The 17,605-nt window shown below is 38.9% G+C and overlaps 1 pseudogene across 1 annotated transcript; it reads right to left on the reverse strand.

Annotated features, from left to right (window-relative positions):
• Positions 1–1,351: 1,351 nt before the first annotated feature.
• On the reverse strand, positions 1,352–1,785 carry LOC311632184 (oligosaccharyltransferase complex subunit OSTC-like; annotated as a pseudogene). Its single transcript has one exon. The product of its transcript is annotated as an oligosaccharyltransferase complex subunit OSTC-like (transcript).
• Positions 1,786–17,605: the final 15,820 nt, after the last annotated feature.

Below are 17,605 nucleotides of genomic sequence, written 5' to 3' on the forward strand. Positions count from 1 at the left end.
TTCCAGACTCCAGAATTATAAGAAATAAATATTTGTTGTTTAAGCTACCTATTCTGTGGTATTTTTTAATGGCAGCCCTAGCAAAGTAATACCGGGCTTTAAAAAAAGTGATATGTGTAATTTAAACAAATAAATCTGATGTTCCTCTTTGTGTAGAAAAGTTCTCAAATGAAGGCAATTTTGCTCCCCTTTGGGGACACTGGATAATGTCTGGAGAGATTTTGCTTTTCACATTCTGGGGCGGGGGGAAGGGGGGTGCAGGAGGGAAGAGTGCAAAAGAGGGGAGAGGAGGCAATTACCTACTGACATATAGTGGGTAGAGGGTATGAATAGTGCTAAATATTTTATAATGTATAGAACATTTTCCTTCCTCCATAACAAAGAATTATCCAACCCAATATGTCAATAGTGCTGAGGTTGAAAATCCTGCTGTAATGGCATGAATTTGCCTAACAGGTTTGTGATTTGGGGATGAGGAGCTTTATCGTTTTTCTTGGTGGTTGAGCCTGCAAAGTCATAGCTGCAATAGTTCATTATCTTATGCCAGGCACTTTGAACAGTTAGCTAGAAGATGCTTTCACTAATGATCTCCATCAGGCCAGCTGGCCCTACCTGTGATGAACATTCTGGACCGGGGAACTCTTTACTTTACAATTAGCAGAATGGAAATATTTCTGGTGTTCGGTGCTCACAAAACACAGAAGGCAGAAACTAATTCAATATGTCAGATGTATATCCCTTTAAAGATAAACCACAAACAGATCCATTCTTCCCCCCCCCCCAATGTACTGTACATGAATTTATTAAACAAATTTATATTTTAAAATCCTTTCATATACCTTATTGTTCAGGAAACAGTCTTACACACACATCTGAAGTAATGTGCTGTCACACACTCTGTTTAAAGGCAAAGCACCACAGGTAAAACTGGTCAGCTGTCCAGAGTTTGCTGCTTATGGGATCTTACTTTCTGATTTCTGAAAGTCAGAAATTTCATCTCCAAAATAACCTTAAGATGGTTGTAAAAAAATAAATAAATAAATAATCACTCTACTCAGTGCTATTGTTGTAGAAATGGAGTATATTTTCTTTAAATTAAAAACCAAGAAGAAAATGCCACTTAACATCATTGGTATGTCAGTGTAGGTCAGCAGGAAAACACTGTATAAGCTTGTCTCTTTGATACCAAGAAGGTATTGTAGTCTAAGCTTTACTATGTTTCCTACTACATGCTTCTTTCCTGCTGCTTTTCATTCTTTTCCATATTTCATATCAGAGGTTTGATACAGCCTTAAAAACATCATTAACTGGAACAAATCCAGTATCCACAGATTTCTTCTCAAAAAGCATGCTAACCCATCAGATAGCCTGGCAATTTCATTCTCATGAATACTCTAGCCAGGAAAAACAAACAAACAAACAAACAAACAACAACAAAAAACTCAATAGGGCACAGAAGAACCCAATGAATAGAAGAGGAAATCTATTGAGTTTTGGAAAGTTTGGAGCATTGGATCAGTCTAGGATTATGAAACCTAAACCTCCGATTGTAAACAGGAAGCTAGATGCGATCCTTCCATAATATACTAGTATTGTCCATTTATCCTGTAGGACATGTTCACCAGTCATAGAGCCAACACTTGGAGGTTCAACAATAACATCATAAATGATTCTTCCAGTGTTGAGAAAGTAAGACACCACCACCAGAGTGTACACCATCATAGCCGAGAGCATGTGGTTGGGGCATTCCTGCACTAAGAATGGGACTGAGTACAAAGTCTTCATGTTGGTGGTGGCGAGAGGAGCTCTCCATCTCAAACCCCACATGCAACCCGGAAAACTAAACCAATTTATTACTAAAGAAACTTTAAATATGCTCTATTTAGTGACACGGATTAGTAGAACTAAGTTCAAACAGGTTTTTCAAGACAATGACTATGCAGTCACTTGAAGACAGCCTAGCACCAGTCAACACTGAAGCTGCCATGTCTCATCTATTTCCAGTTTACCAAACTGGATTGTAACTGGGGACATGGCAGCTGTTTTGCCATCCCCTTTCTGGAATGCAGCAGAACAAAATGTAAACCCTAAGACATTAGAGGCTGGGGATGACCACTCACTGTTTTAGTAGTGGGAATGAGGCCTATCAGGAATGCTTGCTCCAGATTCAGTTTTTATTCCTTCAGTTATAATAGTGGTTTTAAGAAGATGAGAATTAAGTGTTATAATTAAGAAAGATTGTTCTAAATTTGAAGTGGGTAGAAGGATGTGAGATAACATGATTTACAAACTGGCTAGGGGAGGATATGACATTTCTTAGCCCCTCCAGCAGCAGACCTTTGTTTTTTCCTCCAGGAATGAGGTAAAAAAAAAAAACCCTAGATCACCTTCTTTGATTCTTATTACCCAAGTTACCAAGAACACTGAGAGTGGCATACCAGGAGCTTAGCCAATAAGTGGTCAGAAAAAATGTTTCCTCTGCAGCTCACGGACCTCCCCACAGCTGTGGTAGCTGGCAGGCCCTGTTCTCTCTGGGCCTGCACCAACCATGGCTTGCCTCACAACGCACGCAGTCCCCTCCTGCCCACCTGCATGCATAGCCTCCTTCTGAGCGGTCGTGACAAATTGCATATTACCTGAATATATAATACTGTGAACAACTGTATGTCCTGACCATTGTTTTGAGACACTTTTCCAAGTTCCTGATAAAATATTGCAGCTAAATACTACAAATATTTCTGATTTCAGTGGAATAGTGCTATGTCAGGTAGAGACAATTCTTTGGTCTTCCTTTTGCTCCACAATGAATATTTTATTGAGATTACTTATCATCCAAGAAACTGAAATAAAGCTTTCTTAGATTACTTTGAAAGGTTTTTGCAGCACTCCCAACCTCAAAACAAAGACAATTATGTTGGTGAATAAGGATGTGCATCTGAAATCTGGAAAAGACACCTTTGCCACACTCTGGTGACTTTAGCCCTTGCCAAATTACCTTGAGGTTGACAAAATACCAATTAGTCAGCCCTTGGCTTAGGACCCATCCTTACAAAACCACTGCTTGCTCCAATTCATTCTCCACAACTCACCTAATTATGTCATCCCCACACTCCATCTTCCCTACTTTAGACAATATAGCAGATTTACATTATTATTTGGCTAAGGACACTTAATATGGTCTATAAGCCTGAAAAAAAATTAAATATTTTTTGAGTGAATAAGTAAATGAATAAAGAGAATCTAGAGTTTAGTAATATGTTTTGAAGTTGGAACTTTGTGTTATTATTTTGCAAGAACCAACATCCAACTGGTAGACCATTATAATTTAATTGCACTTAGGAGCCACTGTGATGAATTTGGGCTAGAATGAGCATATTTTTTTTTTAATGCTTAGGAGTAAACAGGAAAGATGGAGAAGACCTGGTTGGATTGATCTATCAGAATCCTGCAGTGTAGGATTAAAAAAAATTGTCCTTTGAGGTCATAGCATCTCATAGCAATGGAAGACTCGGTGAATGCTATAATATAAACACGGTAATTACAGTTGGCCTCCTATTTCTGACTTTGACTTGGTTAGGCTTACTTGGTTTATTTCAGTGATGAGAGATCTTGCAGATCAGTAACTCTACTTGTCCTGTTCTTCTTCTCTCATCAAAGTGGTGCTTGCCTAAATCAAAACTTTAAGATTCACAATTCATCGAGATGACTCTGTAAGTGCATCATAAACTGGGAAGATTAGATTTTGTATATCTGTAGCTCCACAAATCATCATTTATGAATTTCACTATTGGATGCAGAATGATAAGAGAAATATGAGGAACTATGGGGACCATGGTGAGATAATCTCATTTGAATTAGACAAATGAGGCCCTGCTGGAAAAGAATACCCAGTGTTTCTGGACAAATTTATGAAGTCAAAACAAAAAATAATTACAGTGCAGAAATAGCTGGTGCTGGATGAACCTGCTTCATTCCTAATGTTGGTTGGCAGCTCTTCATCCTGATTATTCCATCTGGAGATAATTGTGTGATATCATCCATAAAATTAAATCATAAATCAACCCAACTAGTGAACAGGCCAGCAAGCTGCTGAGAAAGTCACATGTAGGGGAGGTGAGACTTCTCATCTTAAGAAATATGGGGATGAAATTAAGAGAAGACGACATGTAGAGGGTGACCCTTGGCATGTCCACAGGCTCACTTGCTGACAGCTGTCACCACAGTCTTTGCCTCAATAGTGTCAGGACAGCCAACACGTTGCCTGCATTATCCACTCAATGATAAGGAAAGAATGTCTGTCAGGAAAGACACCGCGCATTGCTTTTTAAGGATTTCTGGTTTAAGATACAGATGTCCAAAATGAAAGCACTGGATTTTCTTTCTGGATGAAATATTAACAGTTATAGAAAGTCCACAAATGCACTAAAAGTTTTATATAAGAGCACTTGGTCGAACATTTTCTCTAGACTTAGTTTTTTAATATTCAAAGAGATCACTGGGGTCTTTGACTTTGCTAGTAAGTGAGTTGTAGTCAAATTTGTAGGTTATATTTGGTAAAGGTTTTTCAGAGGACAAGGTATTTTTTTTTTAATGGTTGGGACAAATCAAAGCAAGCATAATATTTTGTGACATGTAAAAATTATATGAAATTCAAATTGCTTTCACCCTACAAGGGCAGAAGGTATGGTTTTAAAGCAGTTGATTATGATGAATAGAGTAATTAAGATAAAGATAGAGGCATTGCTTAAATGGCTATTGTTGATTTCTACAAGTGCACTTGCTCCAGTCAGCAAGGTGGAGGGGGGTCAAAAGTCAAAGGTCATCAAGACTCCCTAATAGCTCAGGCTTGAGTGAATGGTCTAGAGGCATATACTTCTTTCAGTTGAATCACTTGTGACCATAATAACTGCAAAGTCCAGCTGTACATCCAATCTCTGGATTTTCAAACAGACAAGATTAACAGATGTTGAGATACTGATGGCTATGAGCATCTGTGGGAGGAAGGTCACTATGCCACCTAGCAAAGATGCAAGTAGAAAAACAGTAATGAAGATAAATTCTTTCTTGTTTGTTTTCCCCCCTTCTGAATAATATCAGGACCAGTAGAGCGAGAAAAGTTGCCAGCTCTGAAAAATGCATACTATTTTGTTTCATTCTCAATTGTGTCGAGCACACATGTATAGGCAGTTAGACAGGCTTGAGCAAAGTAGGAAGGAAGCTGAAGGTCACCAGGACAGAAAGCCCCAGGTGCCTAGTAACAGACAACTGTAGGGTAGGACCTCGCCCCCAGGGTGATCCCTAGCATGTCACTGGTCATGGAGCTTATGCCCCCTGACCTTTCATATTTTTGGTCATGCGGTTTAGAATCTCCTCTGACCTTCATTCCCCCTGCATGTTACTAGTCATGTGGTAAACTCCCTCAGAGGAGGGCTGAGGGAGCCGGAGAATAGCCTCTCCCCATTTCCTTTTCCCAGGAGAGTTCTCTCTGCCTTTCTTTTTCCTAAGTTCCAAGGATCCTTTTTTTTCTTTTGCCTACAACCCAACTGCTTCACTTTGTCTACCACTGAGACTTTCTAAATAAACTCTTTCTTATCATTTGAGTTCCTTGACTCTGAAGTCTTTCTTTGCTAAACTCAAGTACCATGGTTGCTGAACTGAAGTCTGGTAACATTCTGGTGCCGTTTTGCCACCAACACATATAAACCCTATATATTTGCAAGTAGAGGTTTCTAGTTGGTTTTAGACAGTTCTAAAGTGTAAGCAAATTAAAAAAGAAAAGAAAAGAAAAGAAAAGGAAAGAAAAGAAAAGAAACACCTTCATAGGGAATAAATACTATTTACTGGTCTTTAATTATTTTCTTCCCCCAATCTTTTGCCCCTCAAGACTTCAGCTCTGTATTTTGGTCAAATTCAATCAAAATGAAGACAAACTACATATACCAATTTTATGATCATGAACAACACCAGAATTCCATGTTTCAGGTTTATTGTATTGGTCAGGAGTCTTTTAGTTGCAAACCTCAGAAAGTCAATTCCAACTAGTCTGGAAAAAGAAAATTAATTTATTGTCCTACATAAAGATATATAGATGTATACTATCTAGAGGTGCACTGCTTCATGCATGGTTACATCCAAATTTCAAATAATCCAGTCAGCCCTCCTAATCTCTCTGTCACTCTCCCCTTTATGCCCTTATTTCAACTTCATCTTACTCACTTGATTCTACTTTCCCCTCTTGGATTTATATTCAGAAAAGCACTCATTCCATAAAAACAAGTGGCTTCCGGCCTACATATTCCTTGAGATCCATGATCTCACAGAGGGAGGTAATATATCTTTCTCAATGATTTCAGAAAATGTACAAAGTGGCTGTGGTGAGTGTGAGGGTGCAAAATATATATTTTTTTCTCTCACCTTCTAAGTTCTTCCAGGCTTATAACCAAATTAGCAGGAGCCAGATTAATATGAGAATAATGTCCAAGTTTAATAAATATGTATATGCAGGGGTTCCATAAAAATATAAAACCCAGGACACATTGGGCAGTTGTGGTTTATATGTCATTAAGGAGAAGTGGGAGAGAATGTGGTTTGGGTCTTCAAAGGACAGGAAGGGTATTCACATGGAAATAGAAAAGCAAATGTTTGGTGAAGAAATAATTGCTGGGCCATCTTTAACAGAGAGGACTTTGATCAAAAGGACCTTGCTAGGCCCGGCCATCGTGGCTCAGTGGTTGAGCATAAACCTATGAGCCAGGAGGTCACAATTCAATTCCTGCTCAGGGCACCTGCCTAGGTTGCAGGCTCGATCCCCAGTGAGAGGTGAGCAGGAGGCAGCTGATCAATGATTCTCTTTCATCATTGATGTTTCTATCTCTCTCTCCTTCTCCCTTCCTCTCTGAAATCAATAAAAAAATAAAGGGCCTTGCTGGAATCCTCCCTATCATACCTGGTTCATATTAAACTATAGTATCTGTGATGATAGCTCCCTTCCTGGTACAGGTCCTCTATCTAAATTCCTTTTAGGAGGTTTACAATAAGGTCAAAGGCTCTTTCTGATTCTTTTGTTTCTTAAAAATAACCAGCATAAGATAATCAATATCCCAAAAGGCTTATTTTGGGGTAGCAAACTCTGCTCTCCCTCCTGTATAAGAGATGAACTTGTTGAGGATAAAGCTAGGCAGTCTAACTAGAGACTGGAAGCTTTCTTGAGATTTAAAGCTATCAAGTGAAATTAGTAGGTCTTTGTTTTAGAAGGATTATTCTGATAGCAAAATGCAGAATGAATTGAAGTTGAAGGAATCTAGACTCTGGAAAATACCTTGCAGGGCGTGGAAGATGAGGGTTTAGTGGTACAAAAGATTAAAAAGGAAAAAAAGCAGGTTCAAAAGATCTTTGAAGAATAAAATTGAAGTGACTTAAAAACCAATGTGGACAAATATAAATAGAAAAAAATTAAAGATGGCATCTATAGTTCTACTTGGATGATTGAATGGATTTTAAGGTCATTCACTGATATGTTGCGACATCTCATAGTATTAAGTAAGAATGCATTTTTTCTTTGTAGATATTTGAAAGTGAGTTTTCTATCCCCTAGGTAGAAATACCAATAAATCCTATACCTTTTACCTCCCACTTGCAGCAGAAAAATTGTGGAATAGATTTTAGGCAATATTTAAGATGAAAACTAGGGTGATATGCAATGGAGCCATTTATTGAATAATTCAGGCTAATTCCATTGAAAGACATCAAAACTTTAATTCTTCCTTCTCAGCTTTTAATAATTCAGAGTACTGATGTTATAAAGATTTGATTTGTCTCCAAAATCTGTATGTTATGATTTTAAAAAAAGAGTTTATTGAAGGTTGATTTAATAATTACCAGGCAGAGGACATACAGAAAATTTCTGATAGAGCCCACAGGTGTGCAGTGTACAGAGTGCAACAGAGTAGAATAGGAAGAATATTGGGACCAATAAAACTTTATTTTAAAAACATATGGCCAATCATAGTTTGCCAATTTAATATTTAAGTAATGAATTAAATTATTGCATGTCTTGATTATTGAGTGATTTGGTACCTCTCTAGATTTTTTTTGCACAATGATAGTACCTCACCTAGTTCCAATTTTGTTGGTATCAAACCATATGGAGGTTGTTACCAAACACAAGCTCAGGACACTGTATTCAGGAGGGAAATTATAGGGATGAAGACCAACAGCCAAAAGAGTTTATCCAACAGGTCCATAGCCCAGACTAATGGAGTCCAACTCACTATCAGAGAGTTGAAAGCAGCACAGACCCTATTTGAAACATTTTCTTTTGAACAGAGCCAGCCTGACCACAATGATATGAAAATGAGTAGTTTGGTAGGTTTCCCTGGGCCAGGAATTAGCTCTTAAATTTTCTGAAATAGGCTAAACAGGAGGGAATACTTAATGAAATATGATATTTGATTCTGAGCCTTGCTACTAAAAATGTGGTCTATGGGTCAGCAACATCAACATCACCTTGTTTAAAATGCTAGTTCCCAGGCCATGTCCCTGGCCTACTGGATCAAAATATGTATTTTAACAATTGACTTATATACACTTTAAAGTATAAGAAAAGGCCTCCAAAATGGAGTGCATAATTAAAATACTGGGATTTTTATTTATTCTTTTTTATCTATACTCTTACTATTTTAATATTATGTATGTTACACAAGATATATCTCTTAATATTGGGGATATGTTCACAAACTTGGGTTTTTTATTCAATCAACAGAAATACATGAGCAAAAATTTTGGGTGAGACCACTCCTTGAATGTGAGAAGATTTCAACTCTCAAATGCAAGTTCTTGGAGAGAGAAATCAAAGAGAGAAAGAACAAAGCTAATGGCATTCTAATCTTCTGGAGTGACCTTCAGGGTTAGGCTATTATGCCAAGGTCATGATGACTAATTACTGCATCTATAAGTTAATTAAAATACACATAGAGCCATCTAGGAAACTTCTTTACCTAAGTCATCCCCAAGTGATTTATTATTTCCCTTTAATACCTAGTCCTGGAACACAGAAGCAAGTTGGATTCACAAATCAATGCTTAGAAAAGTATCAACTGATAAAGAACAAAGCAAATTTACAATTTTAAACAATCGTTTCCTAGGCTGATAAAGGGACCCATAGGTATTCATCTTAAATTCTTTTTATTGCACTATTTATTTTTCAGGTTAAAACAATGAAGTGCAAGTAACTAATGACCTGATAAGTGTCCCATCTTCTTCAACAGGGAAATAGATACTGAGGTACATCCCATTTCTGTGATATTATCCTCCCAAGTAATAAGAAATGCTCTGACTAAACTACTTAGTACCAAAGTCCATTTCTTGTTTCCATTCTTGCCTCCTCTATCGCTCTTCTCTCTTTCTTCTCTGTCCTATTTGCCACACATTTCAGGTTATAGATGATGCACATTAATAAGAGAAATAAAGGAAAATCAGTCAATGGCTTCTGGAAAGATATTAATAAGACATTTAACTGGAGAACTACCTGAGGATTAGATAAGTAGACTTTTTCAAGTAATATTTAAATTTATTACTTTAATATATCTGAATGTGACTTCGGGGGAAAATTCAAATGCCAAGTCTTAGGCCAAACAATTTCCTTTTCAGCCTTTGTACTCAAGCTGCTGACAATGCATTTTTTTGGTGCTAAGAAACCACAGTTAGAAGATTGCCTCTGTTTTCTCTTCAAATTTACCATATTGAGCTTTACTCTTAGAGGAGTCCTTCTGGGTTCACACATAAATCTTGTTTATGAATGCTTCCCTTTGGCTTTTCAGACACTGTTAGGAAGTCCCTTTGGAAGGCATCCAGAATTACCCCAACTCATATTCAATTCCAGTTTTCAGTGAGTTATATTACAGTGATCGTTGTAAGCATTTGAATGCCACAATTATGGCTAATTTCTCCAAGAAAATATGCAAATGAGAAGGAAAAAGTAATTGGTCTTTGAAAGCTAAAATATGAGAGGCTCAGTGACACACAGGAAAAACACAGGATTTAGAGTAAACACTTGTTGTTCAATAACCTTGGACAAGTTTATCTCTTTCACCTTCATCTATGGGAACTTATTCCCGTACTTTATAGGGCTGTAGTGATTCTTAAGTGAGGTACATATTAAAAGAACTTCTTATGGAGCTAGGAACATAGAAGCTACCACATGATAACTGTTGATACTATAATTAAAATCAACACATTCATTGGGAGCCAAATATATGAAGTCTTTCTGAATAAGCCTGGACCACTTGTCAACTAATTGAATGGATCATGAACTGCTAAGAAAAAAGTTATGTCAGATAAAAGGGTGTTCATCAGATATGGAAATATAGAAGAATGAGAGAATTAAAAAAAAAAACCACAAAAAACAAACAAATAAAACACTCTGGTAGTGTATTTCATTACATGGAATTTTAAGCATTTCCAGGCCTGTGACTGTATTTCCCATGACAAATCATTATGTGATGATCAATTATGACTTGGTTTACCATGAAGTCTGACAATAAAATGAGTATGTGCCCAATCATGCCAGAATAAATGCTACTGGTCCCTTAGATCATTATAATTCTTACAGTAAGTTAATAAATCAACATTTTGTGGCCTTAGTTTCCTATCTCCTATTTCACCAGTCAATTCCTGGAGGCCTGATTGCTTCTAATAATAAAAAAATTTGCCCTTGTCCTTTTCAGTTTACTTCCTCTTTCTTTTCTTTGTTTGTTTTGTTTTGTTTCTTCCTGAATAATTTAATTTAAAAACCATTAAGAACAACCAGAGGAAGTAGGCATCTGTGTGTGTGTGTGTGTGTGTGTGTGTGTGTGTGCGCGCTACAGGTGCCCAGAGCAGGACATTGTAGGCCAAGCATGGAGAGAATATTCACATACAGTGAGAAGTGGGAGACAGCCCAGAGGATATAGGAGAGCCAACGTAGTGTGAGGAGGAAGTTCACATGGGCAGTGTGTGCTAACGGTTGTGTTGAAATTAGATGGTAACAGTGTAGGAGTCACATGGATCAATGATGATTCTACTCTCCAGGTAATCTGGGCAATGCTTCGACAATGCTTGAAGAATTTAATAATCTGGTCTGTGGATAGAAGAAAATGCTAAAATAATATCAATATGAAATATTTTTTTACCTCTAAAAAGAGCTGCTCTGTCAATGCTTTCCTTACTTCTATATCCCAACCCATGAAGTGAGACTATCTATCCATCCAGTCTGCTTTTATTAAGCACTAATTATGTCATAAATTCTGTATTAGACTCTGGTTGTACAGATTAACAAGACTCAATTCCGTGTATCCACCCCCTAGCCAGTGATCTTTTTCCCAGACCTCTAATGTCCAGCACCTCCCCCTGTGCCATTTTGACTTCATTGCGCATGTCTTTAGTCCTCATCTCCCCTTGTTCCCCATCCTTCCACCATCTGGTACAGGAGAGGGCAAGGGAAGGGTGTTGATCCTTTTGGAGGGACAATGCTATGATCCCTTGGGTGGGTGTGAAGCTGTAGCTTCCTGGTGAAGCAAACAGTCTCAGTGTCCCCAGCTGACCATACTCAACAATGTCTGGCTCCCCTTTTGTTTCCTTTCCCATCAATAATTATCTAACTACAGTAACTCATCTACCTCATTTCTAGTTAAAGTGCCCACACTGTGAAAGATAAACATGGAAATGGACAAGCTGGAATGTGCTAAATTCAGTGATGGAGTTAGCATAGGTTCTCTGGCAACTCAAGGAGAGTCTCCCAGCCTACATACCTCAAGGTACAAGGAAGGTTTCTCAGAAGAACAGTCAAGTGAGTGCTTTAGGTCTGTTAAAAAGAAAACCATAGGTCCAAAATGGTGTCACTTCTGCTAAAGCCCACGACACCACACCTAGACTTAATGCCTGACCTAACTGCTCTTTCAACCTCTTTCAGAAACATAATCTTAATCAACTAATCTGAAATTTTCTGCTCAGCACCAGTAAAGTAATCTGTCAGGGGGACCCTCTGCACCCACCACCCTGCCATAGAACAAAAGAGGCAATCTGCATTATCAAAACCTTTATTCTTTCCTTTCCTCCTCCCCACAGCCCCTGAAGATGTCCTGGTCTAAAAATAGTTCTTTCTTTCTTTTCTTAATAGCCCTCCTGATCCACCCATTTTTTTCTATAAAAAACCTTCCCTTTTGTACAACCCCTGGAGCACCCTTATACTTGTTTCTTTGACTTGCTAAATAAAGCCAATCTGATCTTTAAATTTACTAAATTAAATTTTGCTTTTTAACAGGCTCCACAGTACCAAGGTGTGGGAGAAACTGGTTACTTCTCCAGTATGCCAAACTTCTTTGGAGAAAAACATTTATAAAGACACTTGTTTTTAGGACAGCATTATGTTGCCTAAAAATGAAACCCTGGTTGGTTACAATTAAACATAGGATCACTGTTGGCTTCCTTTTATAAGAGAACAATGTTTCAGCCTGCACAAAACTTATTTAATGACCTGTCTATTCTCAGGATAGGGAGCAATTCTTTTGCTGTTCTGGAAAGTAGGTAAATAGTATATGTGCTTTCATGTTGATATTCTCTGAGTCCCTGCTTAATTCAAGAAGGTATCATGTTCTGAAAATTGAAGATAGAGAAGGGGAAACAGAAAAATAGCATTATTCTCTAGCTCTTCATCTGAATACAATGGCTTTGCTAAACACTGCTGTCTTGAACTAAAATTCTTACCCCTAATATAGTACCCAATTTTCCTGGCAGTTTCCACTTAATAAATTTGTAGTGTTTTAGATTTGTTGACTCTAAGTGAGCTTTACATTAAAATATAGCATAAAGAGCCGAAACCGGTTTGGCTCAGTGGTAGAGCGTAGGTCTGCGGACTGAAAGGTCCCGGGTTCGATTCAGGTGAGGGGCATGTAAGTTGGTTGTGTGCAAGAGGCAGCTGGTCGATGTTTCTCTCTCATCGACGTTTCTAGCTCTCTGTCTCTCTCCCTTCCTCTCTGTAAAAAAAAAAAAAAAAAAAAAAAAAATCAATAAAAAAATATAAAAAATATATAGCATAAAGAGAAGTGCACAAATCATTTTAGCTTCACTACTTTTTACCAATCTCTCTCTCTCTCTCTCTCTCTCTCTCTCTCTCTCTCTCTCTCACACACACACACACACACACACACGTATAACCAACATCCAGATCAATGAACAACATAACCAACACCCCACAGCCTTCTGTGTTCACATCTAGGCACTATTTCTTCCAAGGCAACTCCTATCCTGATTTCTTTTATTTTTTTATAATATATTTTTATTGATTTCCAAGAGAAAGGGAGGAAAGAGAGATAGAACATCAATTACGAGAGAGATTCATTAATTGATTGCTTCCTGCACACCCACACGAGTCCGCAGCCCAGGCATGTGCCCTGACCAAGAATTGAACCATGACTCCTAGATCATAGTTTGACACTCAACCACTGAGCCATGCTGGTTGGCGCTTGATTTCTAAACATAAAGGAGCATCCCCTGCTTTAAGCACCACATACATGAGATCACACCTTATGTGCTCATTTGGGTCTCACTTCTTTTGCTCAGCATTAATTTAGCCAGATTCATCTATTTTGTGCGTAGTTGTTGGACTGTTTGGTTTTCACTGCCATTTATTACATTTTTATTTCACTAGAGAAACACCAGAGGCTCATGGTTATCATCTGACATCTGACATTCTGCTTCCAACTGATGAAAGCTTTTATTACAAAGAAAAAGAAAAAAAAAACTTTCTGAAACACTCTGTTTTACAGTTAGTATTTCCTCCGGAAGTTTGGCAAGGACATAGGAAGGGAGGGGATTAGTCATTCAGAGGATTTTGTCCTCAGATGTCCTCATTTTGTAGTTGAACAATTCCCATTGTAAGTTAGGATTAATGCTATTATGCAGCTTTGTGTATGACCCTATATTAGAAATATAAAAGCTAGAGTTTAAATTCAAAGTATCAATAGTGACATTTATTTGTTGGCATTATAGTTTGGGTTCAGCATCTCTGTTAAGGCTGGACATTTGGGGCAAAGGATGACAGAGAAAGCTCCTTTCTAATATAAAACATGGCACTGTCTTTTTAATAAAAAAAATCGATGCAGAAAGATAACCTTAATTTGGTGATTTTATTAGGAAGTTCTACCATTCTGGTAAAGCTGCAGAACCTTCCTCTTCCTTGCAAAGAAAGTAGCGGCATGCTGGGTTGAGCCTGACTACCAAGGAAATAAGCTATTTTGAAATGTGCAGACAATTCCAATCGCAAAGACAATCAGGTAGAGGACTTCCTCTGGAGAAGTGGGCAACCATCTGCTAAAGAGGCACAAGCAAGACTTGAGTTTAATCACCAGCTGGCTAAGAGCACAGGCCTAGTAGCTCTGGCCACGTTTCATTGACTCCCTGCATTTCTAAATTCTTCTGTGTAAGGAAACCCCAGTTAACTGCGACCTCTGCATGCATCTAAAGCATAGTATGATGTTCTGAAAAGTCAGAGTGCTTGGGCTGGTTCCCGAAGGGAGCCAGAAAGCAAGGAGTGCATTGAATTGCTCCTTTTTATAGTAATCAAGTGTTCCCTGGTATACTGTGTTAAATCTGTGGTGCCCTATTGAAACTCAGCTAATACCAAAATTGAGTAGCTTTATGAGGAATCAATCACAATAGTGACAGGTCTTAGAGATGCCCAATAATGATCACTAATATTTTATTAGGCACTTATGACATGACAGACCTTCTCCATGGATCATGGTATTTAAGCCTTTCCATATTCCCTGAAGTTATTATTATTACTATGCTTATATTTTCATACACAAGGAACTGGGACTTGAGAAACTAACCCAAGGTCATAGAGCTGAAAGAGCTGGCTTTGCATCTTAAGTGGTCTGACTCACAAGCACCATGCCACATGCCCTGCAGCTGAAGGAATCCATGACTTGTACCAGCATCATTGGGTTCTTGAACTATTTTATTTAAATGAGATGACCCATTTCAGTAGATGTTGGCTACTCTTATTATTGGCAGAATAATGGTGAGAGAATGATTAATCTGGAGAATGTCATGGGGACATGGCAGTGGTCTTGAAAATGACATTCCTGTAGGTTACTATGTGTTAGATGGCAGATGGCCTGGTATGGTGGGAAGAACCTTTCTTTAGAAGCCAGAGCACTGCTGTTTCTTTTTATAGCTGACCACTTAATCACCTTGACTCTCTTTCTGCATCTCTATGATGGAGAAAATAATTGCTACCTTTCAGAATTTGTATGAGGCATATGTAAACAGTGGCCTAAAAATGTCTGGCACATAATGGAAACTTTGCAGAGGTTAATTTCCTTCTGAACAACCTCTGTGACTCTGGACTAGAGGATATTGTGATCAACTGGAGGAAGTTTAGATTTGGTCCAAAAACCATTATCAGAATGAGCTTCCTTAAGAGAAAGTGCTGGTTCATAATGGAAGATGACTAAGTACTATTTCAGATGAACATTGGGCTGGGTGAATGATTGTACCTTTAGTCTATCATGTAACCAAGAAAATATTCTCCCAGTCTTTCAGAAAGTTCCCTCGAAAACATTCAAGCCACAGCATTTTTTAGTAAATCTCGGGATTCATCAGCCTTGTGTCCAGTAAACAATGGTGACAGGGAAGGCCCATCAAAGACTCACGGTGTTAAGCACTGTTGGCTTCTGCCATCCTTTTGGCCAAGACTTGTTTCCTCTGTCATTTGAGGTGATAATGGTCTGTGGTGGTTTTCTAAGTGACAGGATCCAAGATAACGTTTTATTAAAACATATCTTAAAATATTCTCTTTATTCTATAATTTTCTTTTCTCCTATTCAAATCAGGAGCCAACATCTGATCATCTCCTTTCCCTAGACTTTTTAAAAAATATATTTTTTAAATTTCTTTCATAGAGGAAGGGAGAGGGAAAAAAAGAGAGATAGAAACATCAATGATTAGAGAGAATGCACTTCCCACATTGGGGATTGAGCTGCAACCCAAGCATATAGGTCCTGACCAGAATCGAACCGTGACCTCCTGGTTCATAGGTCAATGCTCAACCACTGAGCCATACCAGTTGGGCCCTTTCCCTAGACTTTTGATAAGCAAAAGGTAATATGAAGAAAGAAAGGGAATGGTGGAATGACTTTAAAGGTAATAAAGGAAAGAACTAAGATTTTTCCAAATCCAGGAAGGGCATCCATCCTGTGAGCAGAAGGACTTACCACCCCATCTTCTGGAGCAGTCTCAGGGAGACAATAAAACCTCAGAGTGGAGCTGCCTAGTGGATGTGGAGAATCTGAGCAACTGAGGTATGCAAAACTAGTCACTATTACCATGAACAGAAGCAGCAAGAAGTAACTTTGAGAAACTGAACAAATTCTGCCAGTGGGCATCTCCCTGGGTATCGAATCAGTGAGAACCACTGACTTAGGACAGTGACTGGCAGGTTGCTTGGCATTGCATAGAACTCTGGGAATTCCTGAATTGTGATTGGGGTGGGGAGCAGCATCCATAAGGGCTGAAAACACATCTTCCATCAGCCTGGTGAGACTCAGATTCAGTTGATCATTAAACAATAACAAATTGTGATTTTTTTTTTCCTACCACACCTAACTGTAGTGCAAATGTATACCTTCCACAAATAAAAACCTGTTTGAGAGTTTTCGGGCTAAGGTCAGAGTTTCCTGGTGTCTTGTCATGATTAGAACATGTTGCCATATTAACCCAGTCAAAGGTGAAGACAGAAAGACCTTCAGAGACATTAAGTGATTGATTCAGCCTCAGCACCACCGCCACTGGGGAACAGGTGAGTGAAATCCAGAATTCTAGATTTCCTAGCTCATAACTGATCCCTCTCCAAGGTTTGAAAAATGCTGTTTCAATACCATACCCATGGCTATAAGCAATATTTTATTTCTGCTCATGGTATTTATGGAAACCTGGTGGATGATGGAAATGCAGCAGAGCCCCCCTGGTGCCGTTGAGAGCCCTGTGCCTGCCCTTCCTCGCTCAGCTTCCACATTGCCTCTGCCTGGCTCTGAGAGCAGGGGGCTTAGAGAAAGTATTAATGATTGAAAAGGACTTTAGAATCCCGCGATGAAAGTGCTTGGTGAGCCTGAAGTGCCACTCCTTGAAGGATTACCTCTGTGTATGATTTGGCTGCCACTTGGTTGTGTTTAAGGGAAGGGCTGATTTCAGAAATTGATCCCCTTATCCTTTGAGGGAGCCAAAGTGGGCAGAATTAAAAGGGATTTGAGGCGGCTGCTGGCAGCTTTGCAGTGGAGGCCTGTTATCGCCCCTGCATGGGACAGTCTCCCAGGCTCCCGTAGAGTCACCTTAATCTCTGTCCTGCTTGCACACTTGAAGGTGGGTAAGAGAGATGAACTCCCAAGAAGGGAAGAAAGGGGCAATTACCCAGCTGCACGCAGTCAGCCCCCTTGGCCCTGCGTTTGAATGGGCTGTGTTCAAGCCTGTGACATTCAGGCAGTGGGTGCTCACCCCGTGAGGCTCTGATGAGTTGGCAAATGGCCTGTGTTGGCAGGAGGGAGACAGAGAGAGGCAATAGGAGGGAGAA

This window comes from Pipistrellus hanaki, assembly GCF_964339955.1.
Source record: "Pipistrellus hanaki genome assembly, chromosome: 13".
Taxonomy (NCBI): Eukaryota; Metazoa; Chordata; class Mammalia; order Chiroptera; family Vespertilionidae; genus Pipistrellus; species Pipistrellus hanaki.